Below are 9,355 nucleotides of genomic sequence, written 5' to 3' on the forward strand. Positions count from 1 at the left end.
CCTCTCCTGACTTCTTCGCCGTTTTCCGCTCTCCCATTGGACGAGGCTTGGCACGTGACGAATAACCGGCGCGGCTTTCGTCATCGCGGGAAAACGGCGCCATTAGTGAGCGTAGAAACACCGGGAAACGTGTGCGCTGTGCGCGTGAGCGTAGCATTTTCGAAGACGCGCTCGGCTGCAGCACGATGCCGACTTGCTGTGCTGTTGGATGTTCGAATAGCATTGCCAAGGGGGGGGGGGGGGGGGGGGGGCAAGCTTTTTGCGGTTCCTCGTGGCAAACGAAACCTCAAGCGGCGAGCGATATGGCTCCACCGTATCGGAAGAAAAAAAATTTGACTGCCACCGAGGGAGGCCATTACTGAGGGGGTTTCTGATCGCTGTTCTCAACCAGTTAGTGATGAACGCGGTTAGGTGGGTGCGTTCGCGAGTTCACCATCAACCAACAACTGAGTAAAACAAAAAAAAGTCCCGGTTTATGCTCTGCGGCGAACAAAAGGGCTCATTTTGGCAATATGAATACCAGCATGACCTCTAATAAAATGAGCATAATGAAAGAGTCGACAATTAAAGAGCAAAATGCAGAAAGCGCGCGCACACACGGGAACCAAGGCATATAACTGAAGGGGGAAGAAAAGCGCGAATGCATTTTCGAACAAAAAAAAAACACGTTGAGGGTATTTAGTACATAAATGTCTCCGCCGTGTTGTGTGTGCATCGTTTGATGTAGTACCTCTGTTTTCGTGAATGCGTCAGGTAAACAGAACACCATTCGATTCCGAGAAACAATCAGCAGTAGTAAAGACTGCTGAGTATTGCGTTTCACTTGTTCTACCTTTCGTTTTCCTTGTCTGAGCGATGCAAATTATCCTAATAATTGAAGGTACTACATATCTTACGTAGAAATCTCCCGTACGAACAGCCTTGTGAAAATGCGCCCAGAACAGTCGCGTTTCAAGCAAGCGCTTCAACGCGCCGCATGCGATACAATATGAAGCGGGCGGTAGCGGCCGCGCACTTCGCTCACTGGGCGAGGGGAAACGGCGCGGAGAGGAGGAGTTTGCGCTACCTTTGAAAAATACAGGGACCTTACCCTGACAGCTGCAGCGGCGCCTCTAGGGTGTCCACAAGGAAACAACGACCGCGAGAGCCGCGAGCACGACCGGGCGCGTCCAGGCTAGACTGGCACGCGTTCGCTTGCGTGGGAGTTGCGTCTCCGGCGCCCATGGTACTACTAGCACAGCAGGTCGGCATCCCGAAACGCACAGAGCCGCCGTGCAAACAGATTCAGACGCGGTCAACAAAACTGCAGTCCCTGGAGTATATTCCAGGAACTGTAACAAAACTAAGGAAGGCTCCATGCCCCGACCAAGTAAGTCATCAAGAGAAAAAAAGAAAGACGAGCGGGCACTGAAGGTAGCGCTTTCTCCACCTTCTAAATAAAAAAAAATGACAGCAGATCCACGAGGTGAATGATGATGAGTGGGCGAAGCTCCGGAGGGAATCATCGGATCTCCCGCTTAAGGGGACGCTAGCACAAACGCGTTAGAAACGTGCAGTACTCTCTAGTAAGGGGGAGCGGCCACAACGTCTTACGCAGCCATTTACACATGCCTGAACGTGCACCGCGTTTGCCGACGCCATAACATGACTGCTGAGAGAGTATACCCCCGTATTCATAAACGCTCCTCGACTTGAACTTGACTTGCCACCGCCTTGGGCAGCGCGTTCGAAACGCGTTGAAGGTAAGGTGGAGAGGCCACAGCGTCTTACACCAGCTTCTTACACGGGCCGTAACGCGCTAGCACAAACGCGTTAGAAACGCGCTAGAAACGCGGCCTTTCGTTAATGTTGGGTATTTATAGCCATCGTGGTGCGTTTGTCCATGTCCGCTTCGTGGCGTAGTGGGCTAACGCCGCGCGCTCGGAAGCGAGGGGTCCCTGGTTCGATTCCGCGCTACGGACACAACTTCGGAATTTTTTTCTCAGACTGGTTACACACTACTACTACTACTACGACGGGGACGTAACGGGTGCCGCTATAAGGAGCTTCGCCCCTAAAACATAGTGCGTCATGTTTGTAAACGTGCGATTTCTCAGCGCCGCCGAGCTTACAAGGATGTCCATTTCCAGTGCAATGGCGCTGCCTTCAGTAGGGTCAACGCTGAGTGCATTTGCATGCAAACGCACTCGCGTCCGGCCCTGCGTACTTGCGGGGATGGTTTTTTCCAGTACAAGCGTTTACTTGACTTAAAGCTTCTATCAATTGCTTTCATGACATGGTGTACCCATAAAATAGTGAACAAATTGTAACCATACTATCGGCATAAGCTCAGTTTAAAGAGCCTGAAAAAATACGTTTCTTTTTTCAGGGGATTTATGTCATGCATGTAAACACAATGCGAGCACTTCTGTTTATTGACTGATTGAATACCGCATACTTTTACCCTTTCAGGCACGACGCCAATCAAGCCCCTTATTTCTACATGCATTCCATTGCCGTACCCAACGTTACCTTTTCACGTTTTTCCTTCTCTCGAACCTTTCCCAATACACCGCTGGGAACCGCACCACAGCGAACCGCACCGCCCTGCTCAGTGCAAGTATCCCGCACCTTGCGGGATACTTGCACGAGCCCATCTTTCCGGCCAAAAGCCACTCACGACATCGCCAGGCAGAGGTTTTGCGGCGTACACTTGATGAACCATCCTCGAGCTTAAACAGCTTCGCGAGTTCACAGGAACATGTGCCATTGCGCTTGAACCCTTTCTGCACTACCTTAGGATAGGCCCACATTTTGGTGTTACACCTGTTGGCTAACGCCAAGGTGAAACAGCTTCGCTGTTAAAACAAGAACATATTGTTACGAAATATTTTTGTTTACAAAGTGAAGTGAGGTACGGGAGGAAGCCACAAGGAAGGACCAGCCGGCGCGGAGTACGGCCGAGCTCACGCGTCCCACTCTACTTCTTTCTCTGGATCAGACGCGCAGTGCTGCGACATTTTCCCCGGGGTGCTGATGAAGCTCACTGAGCGAGCTAAAGAGACCTGTCATGGTACTGCTTAAGTCTGGCCACGTGAACAACTTGCGTCATGCATGATCGCCGATTACGTGCCGTCACTTTGGCAATAACATAGTTCACATCACTCAAACGAGTGAGTATAACGAATGGTCCCGGTAACTGGAGAGAAACGTGCGGTACGATCCCTTTTTGCGAACAGGTGTCCACAACCAGACATGGTCAAGGGGGGTAAAGTTAAAGGGGATATGACGGGTGTCGTAGCGAGTCTTGCTGTGGTCTTGTGAGGACAACGTCCTAAGATGCGCCAGTCGACGAGCTTCTTCAGCACGACACATAGCTTGGGCAATTGAAGGATCTTCGTAACATGAGAAAGGTAGAATAGTGTCCAGAAAGCTCTGGGGAGTGCGTGCGTACAGCAGAAAGAACGGAGCATATCCAGTAACGTCATGCTTGGCAGTATTGTGCGCGTACGTTACAAAACGGCGTCCCAGTTTTTGTGGTCAGCGGTGACATACATTGACAGCATATTGGTAAAGATTCAATTCGTCCGTTCCGTGAGGTCATTGGTTTGCGGGTGGTAAAGAGTGGAATGACGATAGGCATAACCACAAAGCCATAAAAGTTCCTCAACGACGTCGGCGGTGAATTGCCGTCTACGGTCACTGATGACAACCCGTCGAGTGCCATGACGTAGTATGACGTGATACAGCAAAAAGGAAGAGACATCTGCTGCAGTGGCACATGGAAGTGCCACCATTACCGTCTAACGAGTTAGATAATCGAAGCATATTATAAGCCAGCGGTAGCCAGCTGACGTCTCTGGAAGTGGGCCCAGAAAGTCGATGCCGACTTTTTCATAGGGCAATGTCGGTGGTCTAAATGGCTGCAAATAGCCTGCTGGAGCCGTCGTCGTTTGCTTGTTGCGCTGAAAAACAGTACAGCTGGCGACATACTATTTTGTTGTTTTCTAGAGTTTGGGCCAGAAATATCTCTGGCTAAGTCGGTGTAGTGTGCGTGCCAAGCCAATGTGCCCGGACGTGATATCGTCGTGCATGGAACGAAGGACAGCAGGGCGCCGGTTTTCGGGCACCACTAGAAACAATGGAGGACCATCAGCTGAGTAATTTTTTGTATACCAAGCCATTACTAAAAGTATGCGGTGTTGTTCTGCACACTCACGTGCAGCTGCCCGCAGAAATTGCAAGGTAGGGTCGCAACGTTGCTCGCTCTAGAAGGTACTGAAGTCGGGAAACTCGGAGGTGATGGAAACGAGATAGCCATCAAAGTCATATTCGTAAGCCTTAGTGCGCGGCGAAGGGAGACGGGATAGGCAGTCAGCATCCGTGTGACATCGTCAGCTTTTGTAGGCGACGGAAAAGCTGTAATGTTGAAGACGCAAAGCCCAGCGGGCCAACCAACCAGGCGGGTCACACAGCTCAACGAGCCAACATAGTGAATGATAGTCAGGTGTTATCGTGAACACGCGGCCGTGCGAATACGGACGGAGCTTCTGAATGGCGAAGACGACTGCTAAACACTCGAATTCAATAACGGTGTAGTTTCTCTCCGCTTTTGTAAGTGTGCGACTAGTTCCGACGGAATGCTGAAGAACAGATCCAGAAGTTAACAAAATTTTCTGCAGTTGAAACGCAGACTCGCAATCAGAAGTCCACAATTAGGGGGTGTCTTATTGAAGGAGAGGTCAGAGGAGAGGCAAGCTTTGCGAAAATCTTGATAAATTGTCGAAAATATGAGCAAACGCCCAAAATACTTCGCAGGTATTTCACCGTCTGTGGCTGTTGCAAGTCGCGAACCGCTGTTATCTTTTCAGGGTTTGGTCGTATTCTCGAATGTCGCTGGAGCGGTGGACAAGCCAAAGGGCATAACGTTGAACTAAAAAAAGGCCGTCAGGTGTTACAAAGGCTGTCTTCTCCTTGTCTGAGGGGTGCATGGGAATTTGCCAATACCCTGACCTGTAAATCAACGGAAGGGAAATGCGACGCGGAATTGAGGCCGAGGGTACACGTCTTTATGATGGTGTTTAGGCGGTGATAGTCCACACAGAATCGCCATGAGCTGTCTTTTTTCTTGACGAGGATCACAGGAGCAGCCCAGGGGCTACATGGTTCCTGGATCACGCGCTTCTGTAACATTTCTTCGACCGGCTAGGCGGTGACTTTTCTCTCTAAGGTAAAACGCGATAAAGCTTCTTGCGAATTGGGGTCGCCTGCCTTGTATGGATGCGGTGTTGCATACGAGACGCCGGTGGTGTATGGGACGCTCGTTGGTCCTGAGCACAATCAAACACCGTGGCGTAGTGAGCGCGCACTGCTTCAAGTAGACACTGCTCAATAGAAGACAATGACTTGTTAATCATGCGCTTAAAGTGAGCAGAATAATCATGGCTGGAATCAGGGTTAAATTTCTTTGCAGTAGTTGTCATTTAGGCCATTCCGGCGCTGACAATAGCGCTGACAATAGCTTGCCGCTAGGACAATAGTCCTAGCGGCAAAGTTATCGATTACCTTGAGACGTTCACTGTCCAAAAACGAGTACAACAATCAGTGGTCACCACCAGGAGGCGAGGGACTATCACGTTTTTCTTGAGCGCGTTATTATAATCGGGCTCGGCTAACACACAGCAGGAACCCGTACGAGGTCGAGTAGAGTTCATAGGTACAAACATTGCAGTCTGAGGGGGCAAACAAACACCCTTGGACACAGAGAGAACGTCCGCGGCATCACTGCTGCTGTCACTGGGGTTCGCGCGTTTCGGCGAAGGGAAAATTGACCATTGCGACAAATTGACCATTGCGCGCCACAAAACCAAGAAAACAATGCCGTCCTCCTCCCCTCACCTTTCCGGAACCCCAGCGGTTGTCATGACGTCAGCAGAGGGAATGTGGTGATGTAAACGGTGGAAACGATGTCCATTGGTCGAACAAGAACCTACGACTTCCGGTTTGTCTGCTAGCAGGTACGCGCGCTCCCAGCTCGTCCTCGCCGTGTTGCTCGCTTGTGCGCGCTTGCGCATCGGTAATTGCAGCCCGCAACGCAAGTGCCAAATCGCTCGTGTTCCAACACAGTCATGCTTAGCGCTCTGATTAGCTGCGCGAACAGAGTGCGACAGTGTTGGCCTTTCCAGACGTGCGCGCAACACTGGGTCTGTAGCGGCACGCTTCGCATAACACGCGCCGGCACCGCAGCAACATCGGGTAGCCGAGAAGCGCCGAGTCCACGTTTACCGGCGCGCCAACTCGCCGCACGCCGTTTGCCATTCGCGGGCCGCCATTCGACAGCGGTTTTGCTCGCAAGAGGCGAGATTTCCTTGCCGTACAAAGAGAGGATGAGACCCGGACTCATTTGTGCGGCAGCCTCACCGCCGCTGATCGCTCGACGGGGCCGATATCGTCGCTAGGCCTTTTCCGGTTCCCTTCAAAGCTAAAGCGGACGGCTCTTCGAAATGAATTACCGACGCTCACAAGCCGCAATATTTTCTTATCGTTGTTATCACTCTTCGCAATAATTGTACACAAAGAATAAAAATACGCTGACATTAGCGGCGCCGTCGGCTGCGATGCGAGCACATCCCAGCCGGTCGTCTCCCGTCGGTAGCCGTGCACTCGGCAGCAGCCGATGTTTTCGTTGCCGGTGGCGGAGGCGCGCAGCTCCGCGGTCGTCGATTGGCCCGTTGATGGTGCAGGGGGCGGAAAGCCGGCCGAACTGCCGTCTACTTTGGACACCTCTCGCGCGGCAGACAGTAGGCCGGTTCGTCGTCCGTATATGTGGCGCTAGCATGGCTAGCGTGGACGTGCCTTAACCGCAAGTAGGCAGTGTTTTGAGAAGCGCGTTGGCGAAAAGAGCGAAACGAGCGAGGGCCGTTTTGCGATCATCAAACGCGTGAAACTCCGCTATTACGGCACCATTTCGAAAAATTCTCGCGGCTACGTGTTCGTTGTAGACTCGTGCACAACTGCAACACCACAACTAAATTTCAACCTCTGGGTGGTTTAGGGGCCCTTTAACATGCAACGGCAACTTTTGGCAAAGTTTTTTACAGCGCCATGCATTTGTGCTTAAATTATGCGAGGCTGCGTTGTGTGATTGACGTGCCTCCTCCCCAGTAGTAGCCTCCCTCGTACAAGCTGCTTTGGTCGGCTGTCTCAATTTCCACTTTTCCTATGTAGCTAGTTAGATAACTTAGTTATGTTTGTTTAGCTAGTCCAGTAAGTTAGTTATTAGTTTCTTAGTCAGGTAATTTTTAGGGGTGTGGAGGCAGGCAGGCAATGAACTTTATTTTAGCTCCTGACGAGCGACTCCGAGAATCCCTTACTGGGGAGGAGCCACCGCCGGCTGCTCCCACGTCGGCACGGGCAGGCTGTGCCTGACCGCCGCGTCGCGGGCCCTCTGGAAAGCCCGTAGCTGAGCGGTGAGGTCGGAGCTCTTGTGCGCCTCCACCCACTCTTCTTCCGTGGTGAGATTATCGTGGTCCCGTAACGAGAGACACCGCCAGAGCATGTGTTCTAAAGTGCAGAAGGGATCGCCACAATCCGGACAATCGGGCACGAACGAGTCCGCGTACCTGCTGGCCCTGGCAAGGCCGGAATAGGACCCGGTCTGCAGCATACGAACGGTGGAAGACTGAGGCCTGGAGAGCTTGGCGTGGGGCGGGGGATAGACCCTCCTGCCAAGCTGATAGTGCTTTGAAATCTTGTTAAACGTGTGGAGCGAGTCCTTGTGGAGCCCCGCGTAAGCGCCCTCGAGCGGCGTTTCGCCGGCGCGGTGGGTGAGGTCGCGCGCGGGCGTGGGTCAGCTTGTTAGCGTTGGGAACGACGGTGGAGACCTGAGGCCCCATGTGGGCCGCGAACCAAGTGATGACGTGGGAGGAGACGCTCCTGCCGCAAAGCAAGGAGGCCGCTTCCCACGAGACCGAACCCGTGGCGAAGGCCCTAAACGCCGCTCGGGAATCCGTGTACATAGATCTGCGGCCTGCTCCAGCCCCGGAGGGCGAGGGCCGCCGCGACCTGCTCCGCCATTGCCAGAGACTAGCCCCGCACCGACGCGGCGTTAAGGAGGTTGCTCCTGTGATCTACCACGGCCGCCACGAATTGGTCGGATGAACCGTATTCAATGGGCGGCGTCGACGAACGCTAGCGATCGCGGATCGCCAGCGACGGATCTGAGAAGTGCGGCCGCCCGGGCCCTGTGTCTGCCTACATTGTGTTGCGGGTGCACGTTGCGCGGGAACGGCGAGACCGCGATGCATGACTCAGCAAAAATGACAATGACTCAGCGAAAAAAGATTAATACTGAAAAACGACTGAAATGAGTTTGGACGTGGGTACTAAGTGAAGGAAGCACTAAAGGATGGTGGTGAAAGTCATGGTCATGAGCATGACTGAGCAAAATGCGAATGACTCGGCGAAAAAATATTCATACTCAAAAACCACTGAAATGGTTTCGGACGTGGGCATTAAGTGAAGGAAACACTAAGCGATTGTGGTAGAGGTGATAGTCTTAACCATGAATCAGCACAACTGAGAACGACTCAGCTAAAAAAGATTAACACTCAAAGACTAATGAAATGTGTTTGGATGTGGTACTAAGTGAAGGAAAAAGCTAAAGGTTGATGGTCGAAATCATAGTCATGAGCATGACTAAGGCTTTTGCCTTAAGGTATCTTAGATGTAGCTAAAGAGACTCCTGAGGACTCATGACATGAAATTCATGTGATGCGTGTCATGTAGGTCATGAAAGAGCCGCCTACGTCTTGGTTCTCTCATGGTCGTTTCGTTAACTTAATCGATGTTATGCGAAGCATAACATCGATTCCCACAGGGTGTGGGATCTGCCGGCTTTTTTAAATGTTTCTGTATTTTTTTCTAGATCAGTTGGTTTGCATTATTATTGCATTTGCACGTTTTCATTTCTGTTGTGCGCAGCTTTGTCGGCGCACGCATGAAAGCTTTCTTTCCATTATGTTTTTTATCCTATGACGCGTCGACAAATATCGTGTAATGGTGTGCTGTAGTTCTCATATTTCTTTCATTGTTCATTTACACAATACTTTCTCCTTTGGTGTATATAGTCTGTATGTGGCATGTGAATTTTTATTTATAACGCCAAACATTTCTTACTTTTGCGCACACAATTGAGCTGTGCCACGTTGTGACGTCTGTATTTTGCTACATATACCTATAGTCAGGGAGAGCCGAACCCAGTCAAGGTGCGATATTAGTGGCTTTTTGTCTGCACTCCCGACATCATATTAACGCGAGAGCGTTAAGGCCCCTCCCCCGTGTCGCAGAAAAGCCGCTGTCGGCGTCGATGTCGGCG

The sequence above is a fragment of the Dermacentor silvarum genome, chromosome 2 (genome assembly GCF_013339745.2).
Source record: "Dermacentor silvarum isolate Dsil-2018 chromosome 2, BIME_Dsil_1.4, whole genome shotgun sequence".
Lineage (NCBI taxonomy): Eukaryota > Metazoa > Arthropoda > Arachnida > Ixodida > Ixodidae > Dermacentor > Dermacentor silvarum.